The sequence below is a fragment of the Rhinatrema bivittatum genome, chromosome 1 (genome assembly GCF_901001135.1).
Source record: "Rhinatrema bivittatum chromosome 1, aRhiBiv1.1, whole genome shotgun sequence".
NCBI lineage: Eukaryota > Metazoa > Chordata > Amphibia > Gymnophiona > Rhinatrematidae > Rhinatrema > Rhinatrema bivittatum.
In genome coordinates, this window is record NC_042615.1 from 83,909,300 (window position 1) to 83,926,198 (window position 16,899).

The 16,899-nt window shown below is 43.2% G+C and overlaps 1 protein-coding gene and 1 long non-coding RNA gene across 2 annotated transcripts in view; one reads left to right on the top strand and one right to left on the bottom strand.

Moving 5' to 3' along the window:
• The window catches only part of LOC115092804 (testican-3-like), a 678,739-nt gene extending 677,449 nt beyond the window's left edge, over positions 1-1,290 (bottom strand). The window contains exon 1 of the mRNA XM_029604134.1: positions 1,167-1,290. The gene's annotated coding sequence lies outside the window, so the exon portion shown is untranslated. The remainder of the gene's footprint in view (positions 1-1,166) is intronic.
• Positions 1,291-2,383: 1,093 nt separating this feature from the next.
• Positions 2,384-16,899, top strand: part of LOC115073443 — a 31,434-nt gene continuing 16,918 nt past the window's right edge. Inside the window, exon 1 of the long non-coding RNA XR_003852022.1 lies at positions 2,384-2,512. This is a non-coding gene — a long non-coding RNA (uncharacterized LOC115073443). The remainder of the gene's footprint in view (positions 2,513-16,899) is intronic.

Consider the following 16,899-nt stretch of genomic DNA (forward strand, 5'->3'; position numbering starts at 1 on the left):
TTAATTGATCAGCAGACTTTAATAATTTACTTGTCTTAATTTTTTTTTTTTTTGATACAGCACCAGGCTCTCAGTTGGGATTATCACGGCACCGGCGTCAAAATATGCTCGTGGCGATCCTAAATATGGCCGCTGCCATGTGCTAACCCCTGCCATGTGCTACTTTAAGATGGCTGCTGGCAATCCCTTACAATAAGAACCACAATACCATGCTAAGATGTAAGCTGACCTTTTATTAATATTTTAATTTACTTTGTATAGAGCTGCAAAGCACAGCCTAAACCATCATATCTATCAAGCTGAGGGTCCTGTACCCCTTATAATTCAGTATAAATGTGCACATGGGACAGCTGTCCCTTTAAATAATAACCGAATACTAAATATCACCTTTAGGATTAATATAAAAAACATCCTGTTAACCTGGCTGAGCACTCAGATGCCGTACCGCTATCCCATAGACATATCATCAGAATTCCCAACTACGGCTACTTTTTAATTGGTCAGATTACTTAGGTATAACAAAGCACATCCACAGGTTGTTGAGGTAGCATGGCAGACATGAAGCCTGCCCACTTCCTAGCAATTTAGAGAGCGAGGGGTAAAGGAATACATAGAAAACGTCGATTTTAAAGTAAAGCAAGCCTACAAGACCAGTGCTCTAACCACTGAGCTACCAAACCTGCTACTGCCAGCCATGTGCTCTAACCACCTATGCATTCACCATGTGCAGACCCCTTCAATGGCGTTTCTTAAAAGGCTACAAGTGAATGAAAACCAGCCCTGCACTCGCTGCCCTTTCAATAAATACAGCAACCAGTAATGCAGAGCAAGCACTGTGCTGAAAGCCAGCCATGAGTTCATAAAATATATATATAACAACAGGTAAAGTGTGGCCATGTGCCCATGGCGTTTCACTAAATATATAATAGTTAAAATATATATAACCAGCCATGTGCTAAGGCATTTCCTTAAATAAAATAACATTCCAGGCAGAAGCAGCCATGCATTCAAAACCTTTTCATTAAATAAAGTACTGGTAATGCAGAGCCAGCTCAATGCAAAAGGGGGGAGGGGGGGTGAGCATACCTTCCCGACCTTAGCAGCACAAAATTACTATTAATATTCTCAACATTTTGCCTATAAGCCGCAAAATGTTTGTACTTTACCCAATGATGTAATCAAAGAAATCGTTCCTGCTCCTTTAGCTGATCTGCTCCTCTTACAGCACAGCCGTGCTTGGAGGCAAAGTGAAAGTGAAAGCAAAACTGTTGTAGCACAGCCCTGCTGAGATCAGCCTCTAACAGCACAGCCCTGCTGAGAGATGAGCCACCCCGGCTGGAGCCTCTAACAGCACAGCCGTGCTGAGAGATGAGCCACCCCGGCTGGAGCCTCTAACAGCACAGCCGTGCTGAGAGATGAGCCACCCCGGCTGGAGCCTCTAACAGCACAGCCCTGCTGAGAGATGAGCCACCCCGGCTGGAGCCTCTAACAGCACAGCCGTGCTGAGAGATGAGCCACCCCGGCTGGGCTCGGCAGCGCTGGAGCATGAGGAACCAGGAAACAAAACTGATATAGAATAGCCCTGCAAGGAGGTAAAGTTGCTTGATCCTAGAGTTGATCTGAAGCTGATGAAGCAGCTCTGCACAGGACAAAAAAGAGGGGCTGCCTGTGCTGGCTCTCCCTTTTCTACTCCCTTCCCGCTTAGCCCTGCCTACCTTGCCTTACCCGCCCCATTGTGCCCAGCTCCCTAACGGAGTCGCAGGGCTCCAAGTTGAGAATTTCAAGCATCCCTGGCTGATCTGAAAGTGCTTCTGGTGGGGTGAAAAAAAAAGTGCTCATGAACCAGGAAATCCGTACAAATGATCTAAGACGAGGAGTATTAGGAGAGTGTCTTCTCCTCTAACTTTTACTTGAGAGAGAAAGGGAAGGGATAAAATACAACCCCCCCCCCCCTCCCGGTAATAAAATCAGGAAGCACTTACATCTCGGAATTTGTTCCACTGCCCGACTTCCTTGTCGTACTGTGATATAGTGGTAAGCCATTGTTTGTCATCCAGAAAATTTCCTCCGTCCGATCTGCCCGTAGCCGCTACCAGTGCCTGACTGCAGGCTACGGCACAGGCACACAGCAAAGCTCCCACCTTCATCATCTGCGGGAGATGGAAAGGGAACAAGAGCTAAGCACGGTGGATAAACGCAAGCTGGAGTAGCCCTCCTTAAAGATATATCTGGCTGGATTTAAAAAAATGGGGGGGGGGGGAGGAGAGGGGGAGCGGAAGACGTGGAAAGTGGTGATGTGCATGGAGGGGAGGGGAGGGGAAACGGAACATCACCTTGCCGTAAGCCCTCACTAGGTGCTCCTCCCAGCGGCTGGATAGGCGGCTCGACACTGTGCGCTCTCCGCTCGCCTCTTTCCCTGTGGCCAGTGCGCGCCCCCTCCACCCAGCCTGCTCAGGAGGAATGTGCGCGACTGCTGAGGCTGAGGAGAGAGAGAGAGCACGCGAATCAAGAGGTACCTGCCCCCCTCCCCCCTTCCACACGCTCACACAGGGCCGGCGGAACCACTAGGTGAGCTAGGCCTGTGCCTAGGGCGCCGAGACTTAGGGGGCGCCGTGGCAGGCAGCAGAATTTTGAAAGGGCAAAACGTGCCCTTTCAAAATTCTGCCAGCCTTCCTCGCCTAGATGGAGACCAAGCGTTGAGATTTAGGAGGCCCCGCGGCAGGCAGCCAGCTCCCGACTCGCCCTGCCAGTGTCACCCTCCCGACACCCCCCTAGTGGTCCAGCGGAGGTCCCGGGAGCAATCTGCCGCTCCCGGGGCCTCCGCTGCCACTAAGCAAAATGGTGCCGGTGACCTTTAGCCCCTACCATGTGACAGGGGCTGAAGGCCACCAGCGCCATTTTGCTTAGTGGCAGCCGAGGCCCCGGGAGTGGCAGATCGCTCCCGGGCCCTCCGCTGGACCACCAGGGGGGGGAGTCGGGAGGGTGGCACTGGGGGGGGGGAGGCAGGGAGAGTCGGGGGCTGGCTGCCTGCCGCGGCGCCCCTTAAGTCTCGGCGGCTGGTCTCCGGGTGCACTGATCTTCCTTTCTTCGGCCACATGATCAGCTAGAACGGCTGCGCCGATCTTCTTTCTGTGTGTGTGTGTGTGTGTGTGTGTGTGTGTGTGTGATGTGATGTATATGTAAGAAAGGAATGGAGCTTCTGTGTGTGTATGTGTATGTGAGAAAGGAATCTGCCAGTTTAAAAAAATGAAGTGTGATAATACATATACCTCAACTTTGTGCTGATTTTGTTGAAAAGTTGGATGAAAGATGAAATTACTAAATTTTAAGAATCCCTCTGCTGGAAAATAAAATTTAACAAAGTGGGTAGAGACAAATACTAAAGTAAAAAAAAAAAATTAAAGTATTTAAAATGTTTATCTCAGCAAAATCACAAATTTAAGATACTGATGCCAGGTGGTTTTTTTTTTTAATTTTATTTTTTTATTTATTGCATTTTAACATATTACAAGTATTTACTTGTAGGAATCGCTTCAAGTGCAGAATGAAAAAAAAATACCAAAATATAAGCACAAAATATACATCTGTGCTTGAATAAAATAAAGGAATACAAATAGGAGGGCTTAAGAAAATAGGAGCACAAATACATAAATTAATGGAAATACATTGATGGATGACTAAAGCAGATTCCACCTACATTTCTAATTTACATCAGACAGCAAGTCTAACTAGGAGTGGAGTGAGAATCCAAGAAAGCCCTTAACTGCTATGGTTCAAAGAAAATGTTTCTTTGATCTTGGTAAAGCAGACAACATTTACATGGATATTGTAATTTAAATGCAGCACCCTTAGAAAGCGTTTCTAAGGGTGCTGTTTTTTTTTTTTAAGCATAATTTAAGTATGAAGACTAGAATAGTTCCAATCTGAAACAGTTTTGCTTTTTTTTTTTTTAAGCCTTTAGAAAATGTATATTTTTAAATGACTAAGACTGGAGTCTTCCATTTAAAAGGGAAGCTGACTAAGGATGTATTTCTGTTCCATATCTCCCACATGAATAATCATACATCTGATAGTTTGAAGAAACACACTTGCTTTATTGCCTGAAAGCATAAAACAAGAGAAGGTGTAGGTGGCTGTCCCTTGGGAGGACAGAACCTGAAGGAAGGGTATCATTTTGCCTTCTGATAGGAATGTGGTTTTCTTATTTAATGGATGGGAGCATCACTTTCACTTTTAGTAAAAGTGAAAAATGCTGTAAGTCTGAAAGCAAGGTGCTTCTGTGAGTGTAATGTGTATGTGAGACAGGGAGAGTGCTTCTGTATGTGTGTGGTGTATATGTGAGACAGGGAGGGTGCTTCTATATGTGTGTGGTGTATATGTGAGTCAGGGAGGGTGCTTGTGTGTGTCAGTGTGTGTGTGCGAGAGAGATGGAGCATGTTTTTGGCTGACTTGTGGCTGTGAGAGAGGGCATGTATGTGATTGAGCCTGTTTGTAAGTGAGATAGAACGTGTGTGATTGAGAGCTTGTGTGTAAGTGAAATAGAGAGAGCATGTGTGTGATTGAAAGCCTGTGTGTTAGTAAGAGAGAGCGAGAGCATTGTGTGATTGAGAGAGACTGGCCAGAGAGGTGACTGGTATGTGTGTGTATGTGTGTGTGTGTGTGAGAGAGAGAGAGAGAGAGAGAGAGACTGGTTGGGGAGATGAGTGATGTGTGAGAGACAGAAACTGGTCCTGAGGGTGTGACTTGTGTGTGTGTGTGTGTGTATGTGAGAGAGAGAGAGAAGATACTGGTTGTGGTCCCTAAGGAAGAGGACTGTGAGGACAGCTTCAGCAGCTACTGCTGCTTCTGGTATGGCCTGCAAGGGAAAGGAGTAGGAGAACTGCTGGAGAGGGTAAGTAAAGGTGGCTTTTTAAGTTCATTTTTCTTGATTGACTACCATTTTAATTATTGGGTAGTATGTGATGTGTCTGCTGTTTGAAATATTTTATTGGTGTTTGGTAAAGCTTTCAAAATTTGCATTAATCTTTAATTATTGGATATTCTATTCATCAGCTGTTTTGAAATTATCTTATTTGTATGGTTTTATAATTATGATTAATGATTTATATATCTTTATATTATTGATTTGTTTCACAAGGAATGGTGACATTTTTGTTTTTCCATTGTTACACTGTATAGAGTCTGGCGTGATGCGTTTTACAGTTCAGTTTTTGTCTGCACATTTCTGTTTATACTTTATGTGGCTTTATTCTGTATTTGATGAGAGGTTTGTCTCTGCTCTGTATGTGTGACCATGATGAGAGATTCTGCTTGCATATAGTGTCTGTATAGGGATCATTAGCAATCGGGTTTGTTTTGTTTCCTCAGTAGGTGGTGTATTGGTATTCTAGGACCCAGTGTAAACCCTTGCTTTTTCAAAGGTAGAGTTATTGTTGTTTGAGTCCTTGGTGTTATTACTCTTATGTTACGATGGGTTTGCAGTATAGATTTTGAGTGTCTTTTTTGCGGGGTTTTGTGTTAGTTCACAATGTGCCTGGCAGTGGAAGGTGTTTCTGCTGCGCTTACTGTGAGGTGACACCAGAATTTGAAAATATCTCTTACTATGATGAGCTGTAAGGGAAACATCCAAGCTCCATTGTTTGGGGGAATTTCAGTGGATGCACAGAGTTAGAGAACTGAAGATGCAGGATTTGTATTGACATTCTGTTCCTTCCTATATATTCCTGACTTCACTCTCATAGCCATATAGAATTAGTTGAATGAGGCTATCAAGTAATTTTATAGTGTGAAACTGGCCAGCTTTTTAAAATTACCCAGAAGAGCCTTTGGACTTTTTTATTAACACTTTTTTTAAATAACCAATTTGAAAGCAGGATCCATGCTATAGAGGTGGGTGTGATGAAGAAATGTCATTTTGGCTCCCCCCCCCCCCGCCCCAAAATTCTTCTGTCTAGCGACACCACTGATTTTCTGTGACCTTAAGCATTAGTACAAGAAGGATTAAGGGGGCGATGCTGGAGAGGCACACAAATGCATTGGCCCCTGGGTGCCGGAGATCCTTGGGCGCCACTGGGTGCGAGTCATATGGGGCCACAAGCCGTGGCAAAGAGGAGTGGAGATTTGTTGGCCGCGAGCAGTGCCCAACCTGCTTGTGACAGGAAAACCACACAGTCAACGGGCGTGATCGAGAATGAGGTAGGAATCGGGGCCGAGACCGGGGGGTGGCGGCGCAACGGGGGGGGCGCAAGGGAGAAGGCTCGCCTAGGGTGCCAAATCCCCTTGCACCGGCCCTGCGCTCACAATAGTGCAAGATGCTGTGTAAGCGAGTGTCTCTGCGTCAGACCTGAAGCTCAGCTGCCTCGATGAATGCGGGCGTATAACAAGTACAGGGCTTTTGCTTTCGGCTTCCCGTCCAGCTTGCTATTTGCTATTCAAGGGGGTCCCAGCCTAGAGGTGGGGGACTCCTGGGGAGAGGAACAATAGAGGGTGGAAAAAGGCCCTAAAGGGCAGGTGCAGGAGAGGTGGTGGCGGCAATCAGCATCCGCCAGGGCCAGTTGGTCAGCAGAGTTAAGGGGTAGAGGTGAAAGAGAAGGAGATAAAAGGGAGCCGACAGGAGAAGGGCAATCAGTTAGCAGCACCCACTGGGCAGAAGAAAGGAGACAGCAAAACTCAAGCATGAGAGAGGAAGGGAGCCAGCAGAAAACTTTGATGTGCCAGAGGTACAGCTGGGGATCCTGGTTGTTGCAATGTTTATGAGGAACGAGGAGTGTGAGACTCTCCATCCAGCACCACCAAGGAGAGCTGAAGGACAGTGTGCCAACCTTGTCCAGAGCAGGGGAAAAAGGAGAGGAGACTGCTTCACAGTGCAGCAGATGCTTAGCAACTGGATATCAGGTACATGGGGGTAGCCTATAAAGTAATCTTTCTCATTAAGAAACAAACTAAGGGGACCTGGTAGAAGGTGATATTATATTAGCACACAGTAGCACTGTAGTATAAACCGGACAGAGTGTGTTTTTAAGTTACCACTTGAAGTTACAGTTTCAGTAAATGGCAGTGGTGTGATAAAGTCTGTGATGGAATAAAAAGAAAGTAGAAAAAGAAGCACAGGACAGAAAGGAGAGAGATTCAGAGAGGTGGCATAGGTTGGCAAGGAATCAGATAGAGATGCACTCAGAAGAGGAATTAGTGAGGGACCACTTAAGATTTGGACAGGTGCAGAGCAGTGAACGACCGGTTAGAGATTCAGTCAGACGAGCAGAAGCAAGGGATCCAAGAGACATTCAGAGAGAGGTAGACAGATGCAAAACAGCAGGGGCCTGAGAGAGATGCAGGTTGCAGCAAGGATGCGACACAATGATCGAAGCCTGCTAGGTGGCGGCACAGAGGGACCCTGCTGGGCCAGAGAACATGTGGACTGTAGGAAAAGAGAATGCGAGTATGAGGTGTGCATTTGCACGTGCACACATCAACACATACAGACTGGGGGGGTGGATGCTGGTGAGCCTTGTTAATGGCAAAGTTTTATAAACAAGATAAGCATATCAATTTGTTTAATTTATGAGCAAAGATGTGCATGAATTAGTAGTGAACTGTGGCAACATGTGGAATAGACTGCCAACTAGTCAGAAGCAGTAAACTGGATAAACTTAATTTGCAGCTTGTAAAAGTGATTTGTATAAGAAGCTCTTATAGATATATGAATATAAATGGATGGGATCCCACAATCCAGTGAGAGCACTGAGAGGAGAGGATCACCCTGCTGGTGGCTGAAAGGAATCAGTGAGTTTTGCTTGGGAATTTTTATTTTTTTTAAGTATTGGGGTGAAGTAAACTATTGGGGTATATTATTTAGTATGCTTGTGCATTTAATAGTCAGTAAGGCAGCTAATAAGCAGAAGTTAGACTGTTTGTATTTCCCAACCCTCCCACCCCTCATCCAGCATGTGATGAGCACTATCTCATTCACTCTGTGCCGGATGCGTGTTAAATAGGCGCTAATCCCCCTATTGCATTAGGAGATGGATTCGCGCCTATTTAACCCGCGGCCGACAGCGGGTTAAACAGTGCACTCGGGTGAGTGCACTGTATTGCATCGGCCCCATAGCAACCTAAAACTTAACTAGGAACTGAAAAAATTTGAGATGAAGGCAGCAGTCCAGCAGCAACAGGGGGGCTTCCCAGTCTTTGGATCAAGTGTCACATGTTACCTGTAAACCGAGATGATGTTTCCAACGTGCCACGGTATATAAAAATACTTAAATAAATAAATAAATAAATAAAAATAAATGAGAAATTGTACATGTGCATGTGATGCAAAGAGCTCCTGGCTCTCAGAGAACAAGTCTGATCTCTGGAGACTAGAGTGGCAGACCTGGAGGAGCTGATGCAGACAGAGAGGTATATAGATGAAATCTTCAGGGACGTAGAAGCCAAGTCCCAACTTCAGACTGGCAGCCCTGGTGCTGCCTTGGAGGAAGAAGGGCTCATGATCAGTCAGCATCAACCTGGTGCAACAGGAAAAGATCTTGTAGCAAGAACCTGCTCTTCAGGTGGTGCATTGTCCTTTCACACCTCGGATATGTCTCCAAGGGCTACTGGCCAGGAGGGAAGGGTTAGGCCAGTCGTTCATAGTTAGTGATTCGATTATTAGGAATGTCGACAGCCGGGTGGCTGGTGGGCGTGAGGATCGCCTGGTAACATGCCTACCTGGTGCGAAGGTGGTGGACCTCACACGTCATCTAGAAAGGATTTTAGACAGTGCTGAGGAGGAGCCAGCTGTGGTACTACATGTGGGCATCATAGGGATATGCAGCAGGGACGGATAAGTTCGATTCGGTATTTGTATTCGTCGGGACCCAAATCCATTACATTCGTTTCCGGGGGACCCCGATTCGTCCATTAGTTACATATGGGATTTGTTTCCCATTAAAGTTAAAAAAAAAAAACCCATCCCAACCCTTTAAACTTAATTAACTACAACCCCCCACCCTCCTGACCCCCCCAAGGCTTGCCAAAAGTCCCTGGTGGTCCAGCAGGGGTCTTGGAGCATTCTCCTGCACTCGGGCTGTTGGCTGCCGGTATTCAAAATGGCGCCGATTGCCCTTACTATGTCATGGGGCTACCAGTGCCATTGGTCGGCCCCTGTCACATGGTAGGAGCAATGGACAGCCGGCACCATTTTTGTGCTCCTACCATTGGTTCAGGAACCGATGAGAGAGGGAGCAATTTTAGATCTAATTCTCAGTGGAGCACAGAATTTGGTAAGAGATGTAATGGTGGTGGGGCCACTTGGCAATAGTGATCATAATATGATCAAATTCGAATTAATGAATGGAAGGGGGACAGTAAGCAAATCCAAGGCTCTAGTGCTAAACGTTCAAAAGGGAAACTTTGATAAAATGAGAAAAATATTTAGAAAAAAACTGAAAAGGGCAGCTACAAAGGTAAAAAGTGTGCAAGAGGCGTGGACATTGTTAAAAAATACTATCCTAGAAGCACAGCCCAGATGTATTCCACACATTAAGAAATGTAGAAGGAAGGCAAAATGATTACCGGCATGGTTAAAAGGTGAGGTGAAAGAGGCTATTTTAGCCAAAAGCCAAAGGATCTTCATTCAAAAACTGGAAGAAGTATCCAACAGAAGAAAATAGTATAAAGCATAAGCGTTGGCAAGTTAAATGTAAGACATTGATAAGATAGGCTAAGAGAGAATTTGAAAAGAAGTTGGCCATAGAGGCAAAAACTTACAGTAAAAACTTTTTTAAATATATCCGAAGCAGTAAGCCTGTGAGAGAGTCAGTTGGACTGTTAAATGATCGAGGGGTTAAAGGGGCACTTAACTAAGATAAGGTCATCACAGAAATATTAAACAATTTCTTTGCTTTGGTGTTTACCGAAGAGGATGTTGGGTAGATAACCATTCTGGAGAAGGTTTTCATGGGTAATGATTCAGATGGACTGAATCAAATCATGGTTAACCTAGAAGATGTGTTAGGCCTGATTGACAAACTGAAGAGTAGTAAATCATCTGGACTGGATGGTATACACCTCAGAGTTCTGAAGGAACTAAAAAATGAAATTTCAGATCTATTAGTAAAAATTTGTAATCTATCATTAAAATCAAATATTGTACCTGAACATTGGAGGGTGACTAATGTAACCCCAATATTTAAAAAGGGCTCTCTCGCATCTATTTACTTTAATATTTTCTTACTCCTCCATATCTGGTTATAAGATAAATTGGCATAGGACTGAGATGCTCCCTTTGGATTCTCTGGGGTCTTAGCAGACCTCTCTAGCTATCCAATACAAAAGGTAACTAATGGTCTTAAGTGTTTGGGCATTAGATTTTATATGGGCACCCTGACAATGATAGGGTGAATCGCTTGTCCTACAGCAAATACACGATGCCACCCTACAGTGGTCCCCCTTACACATTACTTGGTGGGGGAGGCTTGACACTGTTAAGATGGTACTCACTCATAAGATAACTTATGTATTATCCATGATTCCCATTTATTTCTCTAGGGATTTTTATCAACTTTTAACACGATTTTTGTGGCAGAATAAAGTGCCTCGTATTGCATTACCTAAATTGAAGGCTGGAAAGCAGATTGGTGGGGTCAATTTCATAGATTTTTATACTTATCACCAGGCATTTATATTACAACAAGGATCCTTTACACACACTGGTCTGCTGCACTGGACCACCCCTGCTGGCTACCTATAGAACAACACCTCCAGCCTTATCCAGCAGAAATGTTTCCTGGGATATCTCTTCTCTTTCGACATGCTTCCAATCCCATTTTGCGCTCTTTACACTGAGCTCTGTCTGAATTCGACTCAATTAATCCACCCAACACCCATTCATGGTGGACATCGAAGTTTGCCCCTCTTTGGCATAATGCATTAATAAAAATTAGGGGGCATCCACTTAATTGGCTCTTGTGGCAGCGAAAAGGAATTTGTTTTTTTTCCTCAGTGCTGCAGGACAACACTCTGCTTTCCTTTGACCTGTTGAGAGAAAAATTTGCTCTGCCGGTGTCTCAGTTTTCTGCCTGGCTACAATTACGTAGTGCTCTCCAACTTCTTCATATACCTGACCTGGTCAATGATAACTTACCTCTTCTGTTCGCAGTGTATCAGGATTATGGTAACCAGGAACACCTGGCTTCCTGATTGCATAAACTTTTTAAAACTTTTGCACCACTACGATCTATATCAGGCCTGCACCCACTATGGTCTTCTGATTTCTCAGGTGTCTCTATTCCTGTAAACTGGATCTATAATGGAAGGTGTCTTCCTTCATTTCATTATATTCCAGTTTAACCCAGACTTTCTTTTTTGTGATGCATAGAGCGGTTTGGACTCTTTGGAAGTTGCATCGAGCAGGCCTGCTTACTTCGCATGCATGCTGCTCCTATAACGTGAATAAAACAATCCTATCTCATATGCTCTTTTCATGTCCCTATGTCTATGCTTTTTGGCAACAAATTTGGACCATGGTTTCCACGATACTAGGGCTCACTCATCCCATAACTTATGCTATGGTTATATTGCGGGGGGCAAACCCATCTTTAGACTCCCCCTTATCCAGTGTAAACTTTTGGATTTTTCCTAGTTGTAGCAACACATAATATTATTGCCAGTTGGAAGCATAGTGATATGCTCTCTGAACATTTATGGTGGAATTCCGTCTGCCTGTATAGGAAATATGAAAAAGCAATGGCGCTTAAATTCAATAGAATGTTATCATGGATGCAGGTGTGGAAGCCACTTGATGATTACATAGCATCTTTGTAATGACTAATTGGGGGATGGTCGGCAGCTGGCTCTCTCTTTATGCCTTCTTCTTTCTTCTAAATGTCTATTATTTTCTTTTTTCGTTTCTACCCTTCCTTCCTTTTCTCGTAAAAAATATTATGTCTAATTGGTAGTTCTTTTTCAGGATCAGTTATTGCCATTTTTGTACTCATGTTTTGAATTTCCAATAAAAAGAATTAAACAAAAAAAAAAAAAAAAGAAAGACATGGTTTAATGAAACAAAATCAGCATGGCTTTACCCAAAGCAAGTCTTGCCTCACAAATCTGCTTCACGTTTTTGAAGGGGTTAATAAACATGTAGAAAACGTTGAACCAGTAGATGTAGTGTATTTGGATTTTCAGAAGACGTTTTAAAAAAGTTCCTCATGAGAGGCTTCTAGGAAAAGTAAGAAGTCATAAGATATATGGCGATGTCCTTTTGTGGAATACAAACTGGCTAAAAGACAGGAAACCGTGAGTAGGATTAAATGGACAATTTTCTCAGTGGAGGGGAGTGGGCAGTGGAGTGTCTCAGGGATCTGTATTGGGACCCGTGCTTTTCAATATATTTATAAATGATCTGGAAAGGAATATGACGAGTGAGGTAATCAAATTTGCAGATGATACAAAATTATTCAGAGTAGTTAAATCACAAGTGGATTGTGATAAATTGTAGGAAGACCTTGTGAGACTGGAAAAATGGGCATCCAAATGACAGATGAAATATAATGTGGATAAGTGCAAGGTGATGCATATAGGGAAAAATAACCCATGCTATAGTTACACAATGTTAGGTTCCATATTAGGAGCTACCACCCAAGAAAGACATCTAGGCATCATAGTGGATAACACATTGAAATTGTCAGTTCAGTGTGCAGTGGCATTCAAGAAAGCAAACAGAATGTTGGGAATTATTAGAAAGGGAATGGTGAATTAAAGGAAAAAGTCCTAATGCCTCTGTATCGCTCTATGGTGAGACCACACTTTGAATACTGTGTACAATTCTGGTCGCCGCATCTCAAAAAAGATATAGTTGCGATGGAGAAGGTACAGAGAAGGGCGACCAAAATGATAAAGGGGATGAAACAGTTCCCATATGAGGAAAGATTTAAAGAGGTTAGGACTGTTCAGCTTGGAGTAGAAACAGCTGAGGGGGGATATGATAGAGATGTTTAAAATCATGAGAGGTCTAGAACGGGTAAATGTGAATCAGTTATTTACTCTTTCGGATAATAGAAGGACTAGAGGGCACTCCATGAAGTTAGGATGTGGCGCATTTAAAACTAATCTGTAAAAGGTCTTTTTCACTCAACGCACAATTACACTCTGGAATTGCCAGGGGATGTGGTTAGTGCAGTTAGTGTAGCTGGGTTTAAAAAAGGATTGGATAAGTTCTTGGAGGAGATGTCCATTACCTGCTATTAACTAAGCTGACTTAGAAAATAGTCACTCCTATTACTAGCAACAGTAACATGGGATAGACTTAGTATTTGGGTACTTGCCAGGTTCTTATGACCTGGATTGGCCACTTTTGAAGACAGGATGCAGGGCTTGAAGGACCCTTGGTCTGACCCAGCATGGCATGTTCTTATGTAATAACAAACTACACCTTCCTATAAATGAATCCAACTAGTAACAAATTCACCAATTAGGGTTGCTAGAAGAGTCTGATAACACTAAGTACTAGGGATTTGCGAAGCCTGATCCTATCGGTTTGGGGATCGTTTTCGTCACGCAGCAGGACATTTCGTATTTCCCACGGTTCGGGTCTTTATTCAGGGAGATACGAATTTCGTTTTAGTGTGCACTAATGGGAAAATGTTAGTTTGCACTAACAGGAGTTAGTGTGCAGTAACGGGGAGTTAGTGTAGCTGTGTTTAAAAAAGGATTGGATAAGTTCTTGGAGGAGAAGTCCATTACCTGCTATTAATTAAGTTGACTTAGAAAATAGCCACTGCTTTTACTTGCAACAGTAACATGGGATAGACTTAGTTTTTGGGTACTTGCCAGGTTCTTATGGCCTGGATTGACCACTGTTGGAGACAGGATGCTGGGCTCAATGGACCCTTGGTCTGACCCATTATTACATGTAATAACAAACTGTACCTTCCTATAAATGAATCCAACTAGTAACAAATTCACCAATTAGGGGTTGCTGGAAGAATCTGATAACACTAAGTTCTAGGGATGTGTGAAGCTCGAACTTATCGGTTAGTGCGCACTAAATCCGAAAACAAATTTTTCACACAATTTTGGGAAAAATTCCTTAGGGTTTCAGGCTTCCCGAACCAGGATGAATTAGGCAATTTTGTTCAAATTTTTGTTCAAATTGCCTAATTCGTCCTGGACGAATGCACATCCCTACTAAGTACTCTGGGGTTTTAGTTGGGGGAGGGGGAAGGAGACGAGAGGTTATAGGTATACATATATGTGCATAGTCATATAAAACTAGCGAACATATGCTGCATTCTGATTTTATATAGCTAGGATAATATACATACATATATAGACAGATAGATATAGATATATATGAATGTAATTGTAATAGTACTTAGCTTGTCTAGAAATTGTGTCCTTCAAGGAGTTAGATTAATTACATGGCAAGAGCATACAGTACAAGAAAATAATAATTCAGTTAAGTTTGCTAAATTTGTGGACAATATTACTGTGATGTTAAATTATGAATTAAATGGGAATATAAGAAAACACATGTAGTTCTGGAGAAGATTGATTTAATTTCTAATAAATCTTTCAGTGAGTTAACAGCTTAATTCAAGCATAGTTTCCTGCATGTAAACAGTTCCACTTCTAAGAATTATACATTGGGAGTCCAGCATTTCATTTGTAGATTTAGCTACTGCCTCTTTTCAGTCTGTACCTGAAAAACAAAGGATGAGAATAAGCAATTAGCCCGTGTGATGCAGGAATATTAAAGTGAGGAGCCTCACAATATGCATTAGCAGGCTGATGCAATACTGTGCATTATGGCCAGTGCATGACTCATCACGTGACTGGATGCACGTCCATAACCAATGATGCAAAACAGGGCTTAGCATGTCCAAAACATGTGTCCAATTGAGCGTGAAGCTAATAGCATTCATCACATGTAAAGTGCATGTAGATGAGGCTATTTGCTAATCCCTGCAATGCAAAACATTTCCTGCATGGCCAATGTGCCCTTGCAATGTGGCAAATTTTACTCCAGCCCGGGGCTGGCGTAAAGGTCTGCCACACTCAAGGGTGCATTGAAAAAATCCCAAATTGCTGCTTTCTTGATTCCTCCTACTAGTATTGTCTCTATACTAGGTAGGAGGGGCTACAGAAAGCAGAATCATTTAAAAAAAACAAAAACCTTTTCGAGAAAAAAAAACATCTGGGTGCCCAATAATCGGTCCAGGCCATTGTGGTTGTATATTGTGCCAGTAGCAGGAGAAAATGGATGATGGTATTGACTGTTTGTTTCCTAACCTGCTGACAGTCTCCTTTCCTGGGTGCCCATGCCGAGGAGGCACTAGGGATGCACCATTTCCCCTAGTGCCTCCTTTGTACCTCAGCAGGTAACTTAAATAAAATCGGGCACTCAGGAGAGGTGGATCAGCACACGTTAGAAGAGCAGGCATGCAATCATTTTATGCACACCAGTACTGAATCGGCCTGAGTTAACATATGAGAATGGAAATAGCTCTTTGCCATATAATAGAGTGATCAAAGTAATGCAATGGGCCAATATGTATGCACATATTCACTAGCTTTTGCTAAACTAGCTTGAAAATTGCATTTGGACATGCTGACCAGATGTGTTGTCAGAAGTCAACTGCAATGTAAAAAGGTATAGATGTAAAAAGGTATAGATGAAGTTTAAAATAGTTTAATCAGGACATATCAGGGATATGTAAACAAGAAAAACCATGCAATTTATCAGATTAATGGGTGGGGGTCAGACAATGGTGCCTGCAGAGCAGTGAACAAAAAGGATTTAAACAAAAAGTAAGTAACAACTACCTGTAAGGTATTAAAACTGAGGCCAAGAGGCCCACATTCTAGCAAACAATCCATTGTTTGCTAGTGGTTGTTGGAGACACAGGACAGGACAGAATGATAAAAGACCGGGAACTAATTCTCATGCAATAGGAAAAGCAGTCAGCTTGTGAAGTTTAATGCAAAGCTACATTTGATATTTTGGTGGGGGGGATCAATCCATTCTGATTTGATATTTTGAAGAAACAAATTCTGCTTTCAGGCTTCATTTATACAGGTGATCAAGTTGTGCTGATGGCTAATCATAATTCAGGTGAAGAACCAGGACACACTTAGGCTGATGCAGAAAGGTGCGTGCAGCCAAACACACCTCTTTGCCTGCATTTGAACGCACATTTTCAGTGCGCAAAACTTGCTGCGCAAAACTTGCTGCTGATGCGCCCTTACATGGAAATCCCATGCAATGAGGGAATTGAGCAGAGAAACTGCAACTGGCCAGCACATGGTTCTTAGTGTGGGACACTTAACTCCTGGGTTAGAGCTGGAGTTAGGTTTCAAGCATTACTGCACTGGCACTTAAAACTAGGGATGTAAATCGTTTTATAACGAATTGAAATATCGTACGATGATTCTTAATTCTTTATATATATCGGGTAAATCATGAAATGAAGACTTTTCCCCCCAAATTTTCGTGAAAATCATTTTTCGGGTTAGTGCGCGCTAACTCCCGTTAGCGCGCACTAACAAAAAAACCATTTATTTTTGTTATTTTTTGTTAGTGTGCGCTAACAGGAGTTAGTGTGCTAACTCCCGTTAGCGCACACTAAGCCGAAAAATGATTTTTTACTAAAAAAAAACAAATGCCGATTCGCGGGAAAACAAGATTTTCCCGCAGCCACACGAATCCGAAAGCACAACCGATTGGGCACCCGATGCACATCCCTACTTAAAACTACTAATAAAGGGGCTTTGAAAAAATGTTAAAATGTCTGTGGATAATTATTGACTTATCCAGGTAAGTAGTGGCTCAGGCAGATTTGCAGTGGAGGACATCCCTGGTGATCTGTATATGGGGCCGATGCAATGAAAGTGCGCCAACAGCGGGCGCTCAGTGTT